Genomic DNA, 15,559 nt, shown 5'->3' with positions numbered 1-15,559 from the left:
CCTTCCAACGTGATAATTTTTAGCGTTCTTTGGCCACTGAGCACATTCTGTCTTCAGTGGGTTGTCTGGAGCCATTTTTGCCCTGTTAGGTTTGTTCCCTCCTAAATAAATGTGTTTCTACTTCTCAAACATTAGGGTTCACCAAACACAGGGGTACCTCTCTCGTACTGAAACCTTACTCTTATTTCTCATTGGCCCCATGTCACCAAGTTTGCTATTTGTTGGTATATGATGATGATATCAAGGCTGAGTCAACAAAACATAGATATTTTTAATATTTTAAAAAACATACTGCTCCAGGGTAAGAACCTGAAAAAGGGCGAAGGTGATTTAACACTTGGGAAAGTTGTCTCTTTACTTTGTGACTTGGGTGTTGGCCACAACCGTCTCCTGGCACCCTATGAGAAACAAGACACCAGAAAGGACAACATGAAGCCATAATTTCTGACGAACAAATGCAAGTTTTGTTCTGACATTGTGTTCCAGAGCTCCTTTTTAAATGTCCTAACCCAGCAAGGAAGAACAGTGCCTGGAAGAAGCCATCTGGGGCTGCCAGTTGATACATGCACATAGTTGCCCGTCAACAAGAGCCAGATAGACTCCAATAAAACTCTCTTCTTTTGCCTTCAAAAAAAGAAAAAAAGAGCTAGATAGGAACTGTTAACTGCAATATGCTTTATGGTCCTCATGCCATCTGTCTTCACCATAATTTGAATGGGACCAATCTATATCACCTATATTTAATGGATAGAATCTATCAGTGTGTTGCACACGCTGCATGTCATACACCACATATATTTAAGGCACGTGATGCTTCCCTGCAAACAGTCCTGGGAACTGTTTTTTGCCCCTTACAGGGCTGCATCTCCCAGCACCCTTGACAAACTACAAACTACAATTCCCAGGATTCTTTGGGGGAAGTCGTGGGCTTTAAACGTGTGGCATGTAGCCAGCCACAAATCTTAAATTTTCATGAGGTAATTCATATGTATAGATACCTCTGGGAAATTAAGATGGTGCGTCTCTGCACTTTGCAGTCTGCCAGGCTACCGTAATGGTCCAAACTTTAGCTTCATGGCTGAATGAGGGAACCTTTGACACTTGAAAAAGAGAGTAATTAAATTGCCTAAGGGCCACACTCCCATCTAAGCAGTCTTCTGGGGACCACATGCAAATGGTGGATGCAAAGCAACAAATGTAAATGTTAACTTGGTACAGTAGGCTAGTTTGAAGGAAGGTGTGAAGTAGGGCTGGTGGGGTGTGGGGCCAGGAGAGAGTTGCGAGGGCCAGATAGAGGGGTCTGGGGGCCGCATCTGGCATTCATGTCTGAGGTCTCCCAGCCTCACTCGGAGTGCTACACCATCAAGAGTAATATGAGATGGGAGCCTTGGGGACAGTAAATGAGGTGAAGGGACAACAGCAACTGTTCTTTGAGTTATTCTCCTCCACAATTTCTCTTCCTTGGGGTGTGAGCCTGGGCAGTGTGTATGGGGCCCTGGGCTGCCCAGATGACAAGGACATCCCCTCTTCGCCTTGCTAATGTGATCCAAAGGAAAGGAAAGCAATACGGTATGTTTGGCACCAGCTTGGCTGCAGGAGTTGCTGGAAGGAGACAGTGTACAAGACACCATCTAACCGCATTGAGGGCTCCACTCCAGATTTGCATCGGGTTTACTTTGCTTCTCCCAAAGATATCCCACAAGGCAGCAGGTATGGATTTTTCCTCTGGGATTTACTCTCAAAGCATTTCTGACAAATGAGGTTTAGGACCAGAGTTTTTGTCCTCCTAGATGGGCTCCCTTCCCGGGATGATGAGCCCCATCTGCCCCTCACATCCCTCTACATCTCATGCAGAAAGGATTACATTTCCATGGACAGAACTAGGACAGGAGATATATCTGATGCCATGGCTTCTGCCAGTTGCTGCGTGCCCCTTGCAGACTCGGGGGGGGGGGCAATTCACAGGAGCCTATTTTCCCCAGGGAACGCTCTTTACCAATCACTTTTCAAAGAGTTCCTGGTTTCATCAGAGGCTCTTATCTCTTGCAACTCACTTCGCCTTCTGATTCATCCCTTTCTGGCAGGTGAAAAAAAACAGCTGCTGTAAGCAAGATGTTAGGTTTGAATTCCAGGGTAAATGAGGGTAAACACAAATTGTTACAGCTTATAGTTCAGTTTTCTTATTATTAAATGGAGTTCTTGTTTCCTTGGACACACATTTCAAGTCTATTTAATTAGTATATTGATTGTTAAATTCCATTCTGATTGTCTTTATCGTTTTTGTAAAGAACTACGCAGAAACTCTGGTTTTAGTATGCTGGCTGTTTGACCGTAATAATAAACATTAATTCATTCATTCCTACTAACCAAGTGGTGACTGAGAAAAAGCCTCACCGCTAGCGAAAGCTCCCAGTCTTTACGCCACACATTACAATAACGGGCAGGGCAGGGATGCATGTTTTTAATTGTTTACTTGCTCCTGCAGATGGTAAATTGATTCTTTGCATTGGGCCTGATCTAGAGAAGCAAAAGAGCTGGTACAGTGTTTTATTAAATTTCGAAAAATTCACATATACACTCCAAAACACAACATTTTTTTCTTTTTTCTTTTACTTCCTTTCCCATTTTCCATGGTGTTTACAATTTCTCCCCCTTGCTTATAATCATAACCACCATACAAAAACCTCTAATTTCTTCTGTTGCTCATACTTCAAATCCTGCTCATGAATTCATCATACTACATTGCTTTAAATATTCTGAAAAAGGCTTCCATCCTTCCACAAAACAATCCTCATTAGGTTCTCTTATTTTTGCTGTTGACTCTACCAATTCCACCTAGTCCATCGCTTTTCTTATCCATTACAGTGGTACCTCAGGTTAAGTACTTAATTAGTTCCGGAGGTCCATACTTAACCGGAAACTGTTCTTAACCTGAAGCACCACTTTAGCTAATGGGGCCTCCTGCTGCCGCCGCGCCACCGGAGCACGATTTCTGTTCTCATCCTGAAGCAAAGTTCTTAACCGGAAGCACTATTTCTGGGTTAGCGGAGTCTGTAACCTGAAGCGTATGTAACCTGAGGTACCACTGTACCCTGGTGGGGAATCTCTAGCTTATGGGCAACCATTTACCTGCTCCTGCTGCCACAGCACCCACTACAAAAGACAATCAGCACCAATTTTGGGTGAGGTCTTTTCCCAAATAGACGCAGTCATGCCCAAAATCAGCACAGATGGTAGCACCACTTCTCCGCTGGCTGAGGTGGCAGGGCAGGTGGGGCACCCACAGGCATGCTGCTTGGGGAGCTTCTGCCGCCTGAGGCAATGGTCTCACCCTGCCTAATGGTTGGGCTGGGTCTGTGTGACCTGACCCAGCAGGCTCTTCTTAGGTACCCAGCCAGCCAGAACCCTGATACTGAGCAAATTGATCTCAGAGATCCCATTGGCTCCAGTCCAACCAACTGCAAATTACCTGGGCTCAGATTGCAGCCTGATTACGGAGTACTTTTCTCACACCACAATGGCGCCCTACAAAATCCTTTTGCAAGTGCTTAATAGCAGGCTAAGAGGAAGGGTTGCAAAATGAGCTGTAAGAAGAAAACCACAGAGGATGCATTATACAGTGGGAAACTTGTAATAAATAGCCTTAAGCATGGACTCGCCTGGTGTTTTTAACACACAGTTCAGCCGATATCTTATGCTTCTTTTCGAATTCTGTCTTAGCTCAAGAACACATTTAATGGAGTGGCCTGGTTGGAAATAAATTCTTCTTCTCTCAGTTAACCTTCTTCATCACTGTCTTTTGCTTTCTTTAAGATGAAGAACAATAATTTTTGATATAACAGGATGTGCTGCCCAGGGTTAAGTATTGTTATAATTTGGGGGGAGACCCCCAAACCCAACAAGACTCCCCTCTCCGCCTCGCTGATGTGGTCCTAAGCAGAGTAAGACCTTTGGCACAAGCTTGGCTGCAGGAGTTGCTGGAAGTCAAGATTCCAGGCAAGTTGAAAAATACAGTCTAACCTTCCTTTCTGAGGAATATAGCCGGTGAAATGGAGGAAAGTGGCTATAAAATAAAGGGTCATTTTTGTGGCAGAGAACCAAGTAGCAAAATAATGCAATTGAAAATAAAATAAAAACCTATTTTAAAACAGTATCAGCTACAAACATTTTAATAAACATTTTAATGCTGCTTTTTAAAGATTGATTTGTGGCAAGCAGCCCAGGGAATATTTGCTGAGAGACTGCTATATAAATGATAATAGTAACAACTTTTCTTCCTTCTCCTCTAAGGGCTTTTGTCTATTATTGCCCACCCAAATCTTCAAAACTTTCTTGATGCAAAATCCTTTCTATCATGTCCTCTGCTTGCTCCTTTTCAACGCCACACATAATGAGCCATGCGAAGTGTTTTTTGTTTGATTGTTGGTGCAAATTTAAGTATAGTTATATTATTGTAAACTAGAATAATGGCTTGAACTTTAACTGAGCTGGTTTGGCCACAGTTAATCAGATATCTTCCTGTAGAATATTCCACCGGGAGCTTTGAGCTTGCAAATTTAAACTGGTTGGGTTGGAATTTTACTGCTGTTTGGGGTTATTTTATTCTGAGTGGTGTGTTGTTGTTTTGTAAGCATGGTTGGAAATTCACACAGCTCTGTTCACCTCCTGCCTTTCAGCATTTGCCGCCTGAGGCAGCTTCCTCACTCTGCCTCATGGGAGAGCCAGCAACGTCTGGAGAGTACCACTTGGGCACCATGAGTCCCTTGTAAGCAAATGCATCTATTTTCTGCCAGGGAACATTGTAGACATGCATGCTGTTTCCTTAGATCAGTGGTTCTCAAACTTATTTTTTCCTGGGCCACACTTTCAGAATAAAAATCTGCTTGTGCCACACCAATTTTTTTATTGATAAGAAATACATTTAGAAGGTGGGAGAAGAAACACTCCTCCAACAGTGCTTGATTTATAACAAAGGACACAACTACTTTATAATATCATCAACATCATCAATTTATTTATTTAGATGCCTCCCATCTGACTGGGTTGCCCCAGCCACTGAGGGCAGCATACAACAAATTAAACAAATCAAACCTATTGTCATGGGACCGCCAAGGAATGCCTTGGGGGGGGGGAGGGGAGAAGAGTCAGAGCGGGAACAGTCAGAAGGACACAGAGAGGAAGTGATGGAAGGGGAAGAGGGAGAGAGCCAGGAGGCGGGAAGGCTCTCTGATGCTGAAGCAGAGCCCCAGCACCGCACAGGGAGTACAGGAACAGACAGAGAGCCTATGCCTGTGCCTTTGGCACAGGAAAGGAGAGGGTCAAAGCGCAGGAATCAGAGACGTCCCATGAAGCTTCCCCACCTTTTCTGTTGGAGGAGAAGCAGGAGAAGACGACTCCCCGAATCTGAACTGGGTGATTTGGATGCATGATTGTACTGGGCTGCTTGTACATATGTAAAATAAAGAACTGTCAATATCTCTCTGAGTGAGCAGAGGGTGCTTATTGCGAAGAGCATACACAAACCATCACACCTATTCAGCACAGTAAAATATCAAATATTAAAAACTTCCCTGTACAGGGCTGCCTACAGATGTCTTCTAAAAGTCAGATACAGTGGTACCTCAGGTTACAGACACTTCAGGTTACAGACTCCGCTAACTCAGAAATAGTACCTTGGGTTAAGAACTTTGCTTCAGGATGAGGACAGAAATTGTGCGGCGGCGGTGCAGCGGCATCAGGAGGCCCCATTAGCTAAAGTGGTGCTTCAGGTTAAGAACAGTTTCAGGTTAAGAATAGTCCTCCAGAATGAATTAAGTTCTTAACCCGAGGTACCACTGTAGTTGTTTATTTCCTTGACATCAGAGGGAATCCAAAAAGCATAAAACAATGCAGCCACATAAGAACATGGCTGATTCCCAGAATACAATATTGATTGTCCTTGAATCTTCCTGCCACACTTGCCATCCTCTCCTGCTACACCAATGTGGCGTGCCACACCCTTTGAGAACCACTGCCTTCGATTCTTGCAATGCTTTGGTTCTCAGTGGATCCTGTGGAACAGTTCTACATGACGATATTGGATCAGGCCGAATGAGAGGGGGCTGCATCTGTGAGGTGACCAGGGGCCCCCAGTGACGTCTTCTTGGGTGCACACACATTTTTGCACACTGAGACCCTGCAAAAGCACAAAGCTACCACTTACTTCTGCGTGGAAAAGTATTGAGGACAGTGTTGCCATGGGGTTGTACCTGCCAACTATTGAATGACCAGCACTGATTGTAGAGAAGATGCAATGCAAAAAATGTGTAGGCTCATTGAGCACACATCCTTAGCAGGGGCTGCAACACACCACCCTTTCATGTGCAACTCGCCTATCAAATGACTCAGCATTTTGCTAATCCCAAGATTACGTAAATCTGAGTCTGAGCATTTGTTCTACTGACCTCCTACCTGCTTACACACCCACACTTACCTAATAAAATCCCAGGCTCAGCTACCATTGTAGGGTGTGTGCTGTTATTTTTCTGGCTTATGAAACACTTTTACATGCTAACATTGATGCCGTTTTGCCATCTCAGTACTCAGTATAGCTTTTCCCTCAACAACCTATGTCACTATGATTCCTTCTGAAAAGATGATGAACTGCAGCGAAGATTGTGACTTGCCATCAGCCATGCAATAATTGCGTGGAAGATTTAGGACTTGCTTGGACTCCCCCGGACCTGTCACTCACAGAACCATGCTGGCTCCCAGTGCCGGGTTTCAAAATATAGGCTAAATAAATTCATTTGCATAAGACAGCAATCTTTGCATAATTTACAGAGTGCCAGGTTTGTAGCTTGAGTGTCTTTTCTCATCTCTGTATAATTTGGGCTTTAAGGAAATATGGGGCCTAGATTTCACACATCACTAACACCTAAGAGGTCCCATTTCTTTCTTTCCAGGAAAGGAAAAGCAACTTCAGTCATTTTAGCACAGTACAATATGGTTCTGTAACAATGGCTCACCAGCTATGACATTTTACACAAGAATTCAAGGGGGACTTTGTCAAAAGCCTTACTGAAATCAATATATACTACGTCCACAGCATTTCCCTGATCCACCAAGCTTGTAAAGGTAAAGGGACCCCTGACCGTTAGGGTTGCGGCACTCATCTTGCTTTACTGGCTTCCGGGTCATGTGACCAGCATGACTAAGCCGCTTCTGGCGAACCAGAGCAGCGCACGGAAACGCCGTTTACCTTCCCGCCGGAGCGGTACCTATTTATCTACTTGGACTGGCATGCTTTTGAACTGCTAGGTTGGCAGGAGCAGGGACCAAGCAACGGGAGCTCACCATTCAAACCATTTGCACCATTTGAACCGCCGACCTTCCGATCGACAAGCTTGTAACTCCATAAAAAAAGAAATGATTCATCCGGCATGACTTGCTTATGAAAGTCCATGCTGGATCTTAATAATCACAGTATCCTTTTCTAAGTGCTCACAGACTTCATTATATGCCTCCAGTCTGCAGGGACCTCACCCGTTCTCCAATAATTCTCATAGATTATAGGCATAGGCTCTGAAATTACACCTGCAAACTCCTTTGTTTTGTTTTATTTTAAATTTATTTTTATTAAATATTTTATTGGTTTATAAAAGTACATGCCTTGTTTCTTTTTTCAGGTTGTACAGACTTTCTTACAAATCATTTACATTTGTTATGAGACATTAGTGTTGGGGAAGAAGTGGGGTGAGAGGAGGGGTGGGGTGGTGAGGCTTATATTATTTTGTATAGTGTATGTGTCGGGTTTTGTGTCAGCGTCAACTGGGTAGGCTCTCTTTTTATTCGTTTATTACATTCCCTTGGTAGTGAGAGGTATTGGGGGGCAGGTGTGGTTGGTTGGCTGCAGTGGGGTTTGTTTGCATTTGTAGGGGGGGGCGCTTGTTGGGTCAGGTAAGCCAGATTGATTCGTATGCTGTTGGTGAGTTCTTGTCATTGTCTTGTTGGGCTCTTTATGTGATAAAGGGGAGCCATACTGGGGTGAAGGCGTCCTCTTCTATTTGTCCCATGTCAGTTTCAGTTTATTGCTTAGCTTTTCTAGTAAGGCTGGTTCCCATACAATTTGATACCATTGGTCCATGTTTACTCCTGATAGGTCTCTTCAGTGTCTGGCTATGATGCTTCTGGCTGCTGAGAGTAGGTGGTTATAAGCTCTGTATAATGTGAGTGGTCATTATGTGATCTTAAAGATTTTCAGTAGGGCCAGTTCTGGGGTGAGTTCTAATATCTGTTTAGTTATTTTGCATATCTCTTGTAGGACTGCTGTTCAGAATGGTTGGATTTTAGGGCATTCCCACCACATGTGGAGATATGTGCCTGTGGAGGTGCAGCCTCTCCAACATCTTGGTGAGGTTCCTGGGCGTATCAGCGCCAGTTTCCATGGTGTTAAGTACCACCTGCAGGTGAGTTTCAGAGTGAGTTTCCTTCTTTTGGCCAATATGGACTTAAAGGGAGGTTTAGACCACATTTTAGTCCATTGGGTGGAGTTAATTTCATAGCCTAAACTCTGCTCCCATTGTTCTTTGATTGTGTCAAGGGGGTTTGTGGGATGTTGGAGCAATATTTTGTATATTGTGGATACCATCCCTTTGCCATGTCCCTCTGCTGTCAGGAGAACATTTTTGAAGGTGGTCAAGGGCCTAGTGGCTGCTGATTTTACTGCTGGATTGTTTAAGAAGGCATGTAGTTGATGGTGTGTTAGCCAAGGTATTTGGGTCTCCCCTAGTTTGTCTTGTATTTCTTGTGTTGGTATGGGTTTGTTGTTTTGTAGGTATCTTTTAGACAGTGTAGGCTTCCAATGTCTTTCTGAAGGTGTGGAAGTCATTGTACTCTCTAAAGCACAGGGGACTTCCACCAGAAAACTAAAAGGTCATGTGAACTGGAAACCAGAATAAGGACATCACTATGCAATGTTCCTAGTGCTATGAAGGCAAGAGTAACAATTGAGACTCTCCAATAAAGTCAGCCTGGAGTGTGTGGGAGTGCTTTGCTCTCTCTGTGAAAATCTAGCAAATATAGAGGAAAGATTTGCCCAGGAATGAAGTGTTTGAGAAACTGCAGCTGTAAACCGAACAGCATTAAGCCAGCACACATTATGTTGGAAATGTCAAATCTAACTTTAGATTTACCAAGCCACTGGTTTCCATCCATCACACAAATTCCTGTGAGGCGTTAGCGGCTGCCATAACTACATCTAGGTGTAATGTGCCTTGGGTGTGACGGATATGGGCGGTGATTAACTTACCTGCTCTGTATCCAGCCCAATCCTGGAGGTCTGCTCTCCAGGCAACACACCAGAGATGCTGGTACCTTCACAACAGGAGTCACCCAGTGAGCTTCATGGCCAAGTGGGAATCTGAACCCAGGTCTTCTAAGCCCTAGCCCAACACTCTGGTTTCCCAAGCCACTCTGGGTGGCTCCCAACAGAATATTAAAAGCATGATAAAGCATCAAACATTAAAAACTTCTCTAAACAGGGCTGCCTTCAGATGTCTTCTAAAAGTCAGATAGTTGTTTATTTCCTTGACATATGATGGGAGGGTGTTCCACAGGGCGGGTGCCACCACCAAGAAGGCCCTCTGCCTGGTTCCCTGTAACTTCACTTCTTGCAGTGAGGAAACCACCAGAAGGCCCTTGGAGTTGGACCTCAGTGTCCGGGCTGAACGATGGGGGTGGAGACGTTTCTTCACTACATGGGCTGTTGCTCACACTGGATACACAACAACAACAACAACAACAATTTTTATTTATACCCCGCCCTACCCGGCCAGAGCCAGGCTCAGGGCGGCTAACACCAGTAAAATTACAGTAAAAACATAATAGGGGAAAAAAACCCAATTTAAAATACAGGTTAAAATGCAATTTAAAATGCAGCCTCATTTTAAAAGTAGCCCATAGATCAAAACCATAAGGGGAGGAAAACATAAGGGTCAGACTGAGTCTAAACCAAAGGCCAGGCGGAACAGCTCTGTCTTGAAGGCCCTGCGGAAAGATGCATTCCATCAACCAGATTCAGGCACAAAATTGTGGCTCTGGAGCCTTTATTCCTTTGATTTTGGAGGCAATCCAGGAGTGGAGTTTTGTGCAAACGGCTTGTGAACTCAGTTCTGGTACTTGGGTGGCTCAGGAGAGGATTCCTTGAGCATGTCCTCAGAGGCACCCTGACTCTTCATTCCCAGTGTGTGAGTCAGGCTCCCCGAGCCATTTGACTCTAGTTGGCCTAATCTGTGAGCAGGGGACTTTTTGTTCTTGCTGCTGTTAAACATTTAGGACGTTTACCCCCTTCCTGCCGGCTTCCCCCGGAGGTGAAGACCCAGTGCCGTTTAGAGGAGGGGGTGAATGTGTACAGTATTTGTGGTTTCTGAACTGAGTGCGTAAACAGCAAAGACTTCTCAACACAATTCCCAGAGCCCAGCCTTTCAAGATAAACATCTATGACCATGAGACTAAGGATAACATTACAGAACATTTGTGGTGGAGCAATGGAGCAGGAAATGTTTCTTAAAGGCACAGTCCTACACAGGAGTTTTCCTGGATGAGGGGCTGTTATCTTCTGGAGCTGCACTACACCTGTAGAATGACCAAGAGATGCTGGTGGACCATTCCATCCCCTTCTGCAGGTGAAGTCACGCTTCCCCTCCAACACACAAGCTGATGAAAGCTTGCTCTCTAGCAGGGCACAGACAGCAGATAACACTCTGACCGTCCCCTTTCCCAGTTTCCCAAAGATATTGCTGCACGCCACCCTAATCTCCAAGTGACATGAGTTTCCAGAGATGCCAAGTGCTTGCCCAAGATTCATATGCACCAGCAGAGACTGTGGTGTCTTTATATACAACCCGAGCCTACGATGAAGGGGTTCACAGCATGGACACTCCAAGAGGGTCTTGTTTCTCCCATAGCCACAGCCCTGGATTCAAACACCACTCTGTCTTTCTCGTTTCCCAGATTGCTGCTTTGCTTCCAGCTCACATCACTCCAAACTATCTGCTCTCAACTTTGCCTTTTCCCTTCTCACTACCCATGAGCTGAGAGAGGGGGCACCACCCATTTGTCACCTTGCACAGAGCCACTTCCTTTGTTCCCCTTCATGACCCATCACATCACCAGGAAGCTAGCTAGCTATTTCAGGAATTAGGTGGTCCAGGAACTCTCCCGCCCCCCAATAACAGTGTTATGCCCATTTCTCTGAAGCATTATATCTGTCCTGGGATTGACTGGTTGGAGCCACTCATCAATCAGAATCCCACCTGCGTCAAGCAGCCCTTATAAATGGAATCCATCTGACCGCCCAGAGGCAACTAGAAGCCTATTTGTAGGTAGCTGTGTAGGGCAGAGATAGAAATGTTTGTTTCCTTTCCTTCTCCCTTTTGTTCACTTCATAATAGCTGCTGGAGTTTATGTGCATTTGTGACAGCTTGTGGGAGGCTGTGTCCTTCCAACACTGCCTTGAACGTCTTGGCTCCTGCCACACATTTGTGTCTGGGGAGAATTGGAGGAAAGCAAGCAGTTCAGTTTCCTGGGGAGAAAAGAGAGGTGGGAGATGGATGCCCCATCAACTTTCTAACTGATATTAATCGCTTGCAGCCTTAAGAACTGATTGCCCTTGTCTCAAGGTCGGAGGGGGGAACAAGGACTGTGCAAGAGCTCGCTGTAGCTTGACGTCTGTAGCAACTGTTTGTGCAAATAGCCTGAGAAATGAATCGATCTTCCTATGTTTTGTTTGGACGTCACGTCAGCGGCTTGTACCAAAGGAATATACACGTGTTGCTGTAGATAAAAGCTTGAGGTATGGAGGCATGCAAGCCAAGACCTGCGCGATCAGTTAAAGCACCAAGGGGAAACTTGTGCCTTTCTTCCTGTGCCAGGATCCACACGGCACGAGTCCCGAGTTGCCCTGAGCAGAGCAAAAAAAAAAAAAAGGTTTCTCAAGTCTGCTTGCAACAAAACACTGACAAGAATAGACCAGGAAGGGTTTTTTCGGGGGGGTGGCAGGTGGGCTTCTGGTGGTGGTCGCAAGGTGTGAAAACTTTCAAAGTGGCTGGACAAGATATTACGCTAGAGGCACACTCCATTGTCTCTCGAGACAGATGCCAACAACTGTGTTCCTCTCTTGATTTGCAAACAGGGACTGAAGCAGAGCAAGAGCTCCAGCTGGTGGCTACGAAGTGAACCATCTCTGGGGGAAGCCAGGGAATGCACTGGCTTTGGGCCAGACAGGAATGACAGCTGGGAGGAGCGCAGAGAGAAGTGAAATTAAAAAAAATCAAGGTCTTATATATATAGTAAATGTTCATGGATGTGCCAGGCAAACACGTACATAAATGTATGGGCCACATGTCTGAGGCAGCACAGGAGGGAAGCCCTGGAGCCATTTTGGCTCCCAAACTGACCAAATGTTTTCTCTGCAAGGTCAAAGGAAAATGGAAAAGCCTCCCCATTGTATTTTCATTCACAAAACCTGTCTTAAGGGTATATCTGTGTATGAATAGGGAGAGCCTGTGACCTGGCTCAGAAACTAAGTATTTGTCACTACAAAAGACTGGCCAGGCTCCCCAGGGTATCCAATCAAGTAAGCATTAACAGGTAACCTGCCAGACAGGAGATAAACAATGCACTCAGATTTCTGTTGTAGACCGCCCCTTCTGTGATGTAGGTATGATGTGTCTGGGGGGTGGTCTTGAGCTATACCCCTTCTGTGATGTATGTATAGTGTTTCTGAGGGTGGTCTTGAACTCCAGAGTGGGCAATTTAAAATGTCTATATAAGGGGGGGGGGACACACCTTTGTTTGAGGTCCTTCTCCTTCTCCTGCGTGTGAAGGGGGCACCCTGTTGCAACAGTTCAATAAAGATCAGGCTTAATAGCTGCTTTGCTTCTCAATATTCTCTGGTTGGCCTCTGTTATTTTCTCCGACCGATGGAGAACCTGCAAAGGACTCTATAAAGGCTCTTGTGTCCCCCATAACGGAATAAGGGCAGATTTTCGTTTATTACAGAAGAAATGCCATGGTGCATCTGCAGCAGCACAGCTGGGCACCTTCATCTGTCCCAGCTACAACAAAACACATCTCTCCCATATGGGTCTCTACACCCACAGCAAATGCTGCAACAAGCCAACAGTTTGCTCTCACCCGCAAAGGCACAATCCTCCACTGTCTCCTGAGACAAACAGAAGGCAACCTCTGGTTATCTCTCTGTGTTAAGAGACTGCTATTAAAGGTTGGAGTTGGGCCAGTAAGCTGTCCTTCTGCTTCCAGATCCCTAAATCAGCCTTTCCTAACCTGGTGCCTAGAAATCACCTTTTTTTGACCTGCAACTCCTTTGTGCCCCAAGCAGCATCCCCTCAGAAACCCTCAGTCCCATTAACAGAGAGCGAGAGAACGTTGTGACTGTGTGATTTTGCTTCATTTAAGATTGCTGGACTTCTGATTCCAAACTGAACATTTTACTATTTCTTATAGAAGGTACCCCTTCATGGATCACTGCCTTGCCGTGGCGAAGGGGCTTGAATAACTTAGAGAAGCTATGAGCTATGCCGTGCAGGGCCACCCAAGATGGACAGGTCATAGTGGAGAGTTTTGACCAAACATGATCCACCTGGAGCAGGAACCGGCAAGCCACTCCAGTATCCCTGCCAAGAAAACTCCATGGACAAAGACAACAGGCATATAGTGATGTATGGAAGTGAGAGCTGGACCATAAAGAAGGTTGATCGCCGAAGAATTGATGCTTTTGAATTATGGTGCTGGAGGAGACTCTTGAGAGTCCCATGGACTGCAAGAAGATCAAACCTATCCATTCTGAAGGAAATCAGCCCTGAGTGCTCACTGGAAGGACAGATCCTGAAGCTAGAGCTCCAAGACTTTGGCCACCTCATGAGAAGAGAAGACTCCCTGGAAAAGACCCTGATGCTGGGAAAGATGGAGGGCACAAGGAGAAGGGGACGACAGAGGACGAGATGGTTGGACAGTGTTCTCGAAGCTACAAACATGAGTCTGACCAAACTGCGGGAGGCAGTGGAAGACAGGAGTGCCTGGCGTTTTCTGGTTCATGGGGTCACGAAGAGTCGGACACGACTAAACGACTAAACAACAACAACATAGAAGGTAAGGCATAAGACTATAAACTTAGGAACCACTTCCTTGCTTTGTCACCAAGACCTGCTGATTGGCTTCAGCCAGTTCTAACATTTGCTCCCCAGTTGTTGGAGGGATGGTGAAGTATTCCCACAACATCCGAAGTGACATTTCCCCCATCTCCATCTGACAGGAAACACCAGGAATAGATTCACAGCTCTTGTCTTCACTGTGCTGTTGGCAAATGCTATCCCTCCTCCCACCCTGCAAATGATAGTACTTTGGGGTGTGATGTCCGCAAAGAACGCCTGCTAAAAACATTCTTGTTTAAACAAGCCTACCCAGATGCTGAGAAAGTCAAGGTAATTTTTATCTGCTTCAGCATCTGAACTTTTGTATGCTTTCAAGTAGGGTTGTGAATTTTTCTTGATTTGGCTGTTTTACCTTTCGTAAAACGCTTTGAAGTTGTTGGTTTTTTGGTTTTTTTTAACACTCAAGTAGTGTGTAAATTTTATGAAACAAATAAGGAGAGTAGCTTCCCTTCATTTGTGAATCCTCTTCCAACCTGCCCCCCCTCCCTTGAACCTTCAGATACAAAACAAGTGAGGTTTCCAATGCTCTTGGTGTCTCCCTTGACACTTTTGATGTATTTGGTCTTTAAGTTTCACTTTCTATTATGACCGATTAGCACAGAGAATGAGGGAAACAAGGAAGCAGATGCTGGATACATCTTTCCTTTTCTTTGATGGGGTTCCTACTTTACCCCAGCAGTTGAAATGGTAATACTTCCTTGCAAGATTATTATTATTATTTCTAATTAAAAGGTAAAGGTTGTATTTCAGATTACTGAATATATTTGCCACTGGAGATGCTGCCAGGGATTAAACCTGGGGATTTGTGCATGCAAATTACCGTAGAAGTTCTACCACTGACCTACAGAAGGGTTAGAAGGAATCAAGCAGCCCTTAAAGTATCCTGGACCCAAGTCATTAAGGGCCTTGCACATTAATACAATGACCTTGAACTTGGCCCAGTAACTTATGGTCAAACAGTGCAAGGTTTTTAAGCACAGGAGTTATGTGCTGGTGGTAGTTTGCCTCTACCAACATCTAGCTGCAGCATTTTGCACCAGCTGGAGCATCCACACCAGGCCCCCAAGGGTAGCCCCACATGGTGTGCATTGCAGTAATCAAGCCTTGGGGTTACCAGAGCATGAATCATGGTGGCCAAACTATCCCTGTCCAAGACATCGCTGGCATAACAACAACAGCAATTTGACTGGTTTGCTTCCAACAAATATAAAAGCACAATAAAACATCAGGCATTAAAAACTTCCCTATACAGGGCAGCCTTCAGATGTCTTCTAAAAGTTGTATAGTTATTTATTTCCTTGACATCTGATGGGAGGGCATTCCACAGGGCAGGTGCTACTACCGAG

Source organism: Podarcis raffonei, chromosome 5, assembly GCF_027172205.1.
Source record: "Podarcis raffonei isolate rPodRaf1 chromosome 5, rPodRaf1.pri, whole genome shotgun sequence".
Classification (NCBI taxonomy): domain Eukaryota; kingdom Metazoa; phylum Chordata; class Lepidosauria; order Squamata; family Lacertidae; genus Podarcis; species Podarcis raffonei.
This window is presented reverse-complemented; position numbering follows the sequence as displayed.